Source organism: Notolabrus celidotus, chromosome 5, assembly GCF_009762535.1.
Source record: "Notolabrus celidotus isolate fNotCel1 chromosome 5, fNotCel1.pri, whole genome shotgun sequence".
NCBI classification, from domain to species: domain Eukaryota; kingdom Metazoa; phylum Chordata; class Actinopteri; order Labriformes; family Labridae; genus Notolabrus; species Notolabrus celidotus.
The window spans coordinates 14951230-14954938 of record NC_048276.1 but is presented as its reverse complement, the minus strand read 5'-3'; positions in this window follow the sequence as shown (position 1 = coordinate 14954938).

The window sequence follows — 3709 nt, the reverse complement described above, 5'->3', positions numbered from 1 at the left end:
AGAAATGCTGCCAAAGCTGCAAGGCATTCTGGGATTGTAGTTTTTGAAGAGAAGGCGGTCCCCCGTATGACAGCTGTTTCTTGAATGAAATTGCACAATAGTTTGATGTAGATTTTGTTACTAGGTAAATACCATATACCTATGGAAGCCCGTTTCCGCCAGTTAAAAAAAAAAAAAATGTTTAAGGAAAAAATGAAAAAAAAAAAAAATTCTAGGAAAAAGTGAAAAAAAAGAAAAGAAAAATGTTTTAGGAAAAAGTGAAAAAAAAATGTTTTAGGAAAAAGTGAATAAAAAAAAATGTTTTAGGAAAAAGTGAAAAAAAAAATAATTGGGGGAAAGTAAAAAAAGAAAAGTCAAGTCATAATAATGAGATACTAAGTCATAATAATGAGATACTAAGTCATAATTATGAGATAAGCCTAAATGGGCTTCCATGTGTGTTGCGCCGCAGCTACGGTTTGAAGGGGCTGAGACAAAGCTCTGCAGACCTTAATGGATATCATCATTGAAGACTACTTTAGATGTGGATTCACAAATCGTGAAATAAACTTTTTTAGGGCATCCATTGTTTTCAGTTACAGCATCAATAAAATAACCTGCAATGCTTCTAGCCATATCATTTTTCTTGAAAAAAAACATCAATGCAACCACTGATGCATATTCCATAGGGCGAACCACGAGCTCTCCACCTCTGAGTCCAAGGTGACTCTCCAAGGCGAGAGAGAAGCAACCATGTCCTCACACTTTTACCTTTTAACCACTTTTTCCTAAAACTTTTTTTTTTTTTCATTTTTTCCTAGAATTTTTTTTTTTTTTCATTTTTTCCTAAAACATTTTTTTTTTTTCCTTTTTCCTAAAACATTTTTTTTTTTTCACTTTTTCCTAAAACTTTTTTTTTTTTTCACTTTTTCCTAAAACTTTTTTTTTTTTCCTTTTTCCTAAAACATTTTTTTTTTTTCACTTTTTCCTAAAACTTTTTTTTTTTTTCACTTTTTCCTAAAACTTTTTTTTTTTTTAACTGGCGGAAACGGGCTTCCATAATTTACTCATTACTAAGTCATAAGAAAATAATTGACATTATTCCAAGCCCTAATGATTGTTCAAGTACTTCAATAGACATCCATGAAATAGTTTATGTAATCAAACCTTTGAAATGAAGTGAGTTTTGGAAAATAAGTCAGAAAAAGTTAATGATCATGTTGGAGATATTTGTTTATTTTTTAAATTTTGTTTTTTATTTAGTTTAGAATTAATACGTAGAATTATTTGTTAGATTTATCTAAACTTTCTTTTTATAACTCATTTAAGTTAGATTTTGGGGTTATATTATCTGCTGGTCATTTGTTTAGTATATTTCAAGTTTTTGTATATTTAGTATTTCTTTTGTTTGTTTTTGTTTGTTTGGTAATTAGGAACTGTGGGCACCAAAGGTTATTTAGGCGGGTAGGTGGCAGAAGGCCAGCATGCACCTGAGTGGGCCTATGGTTTTTACCAGCGCAAGAAAGGCAGCAGGAGCTGTGATTTTTTTTGTTCTTTTTGTTTGCTTGCTTGCCATCAAAATAAACCATTGGAAACCGCTGAACTCTTGCATGGACATTGGATTTCTTTTGCCTGCGTACATCACATCACCACAGTGCATCAGTGACCCTTTGATTAAGTTTAGTTAAAGTTTGAGTTTGATATTTAGATTTTTCTTTGAGTTTTTTATGACAAATGGCCACTACAGATCAAATAAAAGAAAGCTCTAGATCTTTCCTCCCATTGGCTCACAAACATAGGCCTGAAGAACAGTGATAATTTAGTCTAGTGTCCTTGGTTTTGTTTTCTTCTTAATTGTTTTTCTTGAAATAAAAAAAAGCTGTACCGTGTACCCTTTATGCACTGCATTCAAAAAATATAAAGTATTTTTGAAAAAGTTCAATTTCTATCAGTTAAGAAAGTGAAACACTGAATTTTCTCTACTCGTTACACAGAAACCAAAATATTGTATTGTAATTTTAAATTTTAAAGATACATATCTGAAAATATAAAAATATTTAGCTTGCAGTAAATCCAATATAATACAAAGAAAACCATAATAATACTTTAAAGATGTGTGCTTCTAAAGTGTCCCCCAAACTAAAGAATTAAGTTATTCATCGTACATTAGGATTGCATGATTTACAGTATCTACAGCGCCAAGAGGTATAGATAGAGCAGAGCAATTCCTTATCAGTAGAAGGTCTACAGTGCTGTTAAAGCATGCCAATACTCTGAGCACTGTCCAAAGGCTCCTTGAGATTCTGTTCAAACTCATTCAGGAAACTGCTTTTACAGAAGGAACCCCTGTTTGGTGCTGAATGCAATGGAAATGCATTGAGCATCTTTATAAGTATCAGCAGCTTCTGATGGTAAACCTTTACAATAGATTTTTGTATACTACTGGTAAATCAAAGTAAAAAAAAAAAAACATGGAGTGAAAAACAGAAATGTGGGATCAACTGTCAAAATAAGTCAGACACCCTTCATTTCATTGTATATTTTACTCTAAATAGATGGAAAACTTTAAGAACCACCACAAAAAATTGCAGATATTTTACTTAATCTAAAAAAATGTAAACTGTGAAAATAAACCAGATTCAGGAGGTCTATGCTTTAAATGTGAGTTCATTGTAACCAATATAGCCTGCAGTGGCAACTGAGCACTTAGATACTGTAACTGTAGCAACACAACATAAAATAAAATAAACACCATGAAGAAAACATTACTTAAGACCTAACCTCGAGAGGTTTGTAGAAGCCGTGGCAGGGAAACGTAATTGTTGCTTCAGTGTGGGACAAGGGAACTCCAGGATGACTCATTTTGCAGGAAGTTAAAGCAGTGATTCTTGAAGAGGTCAGCAGTGTTCTCAACTGTAAATCTCACTTCCCTCAGAAGCATTACGACTTGAACAATTACATGCACGGCAAAAAAGTAGAGAGGTGTTAGTGTTTTGCTAAATTATATTTATCATAATGTTAATGTGAGAAAGTGTCTTCCCTTAACTCCAAAAAAGCCAAGGTGCATAATATTCAATCATATCATGTATTCCTCAGCTGGAAAACATGATCTAAAAAGAATAAGGGGAAGCATCTTAAGAGAGGCATACAAAAGTATCCGAATCATACTGATTAATTTTGGATCACATATTCTGTAAACTAAGTTACCTTGCATTTTTGTATGAGTTTGTCTTGCAATTACTTAATCTGGACAGTAGAGGTCCTGATTGAGCTGCTGGAGATAGTCTTGATTCTTGTGCAGTGGAAAGTCTGACTGAAACCCTTCACACCCTCTCCTGACACAAACACACACACCTCATCTTATGTATATGCTAAAAGACTGAAGCTTTAATGAATGTTAAAACACAGCATGTAATACTAAACATGCCTGTAGTGAGCATGTGGCCTGCTTGAACTCTGGTCTGTGTAATTGAACACAATGATAGCCTAAATGTTGCTTCACTTGAAAGAAACTAGAGCCCCATGACAACTGATACTCATAACAGTGAACTATACCAATGTTTTAGTAAAATGAAAGCTGTGGGATTAAATTTAAAACTAATTAAGACTATAATTTAATATCAAAAGAGTCGCAATGAAACTAGATCTTTGACAGAATGTTTAATTCTTCCAAGTTTTATATCTTTTGAGGTTGTCTTTTTTTTAATGTAAATTCAAATTGTATTTTCCC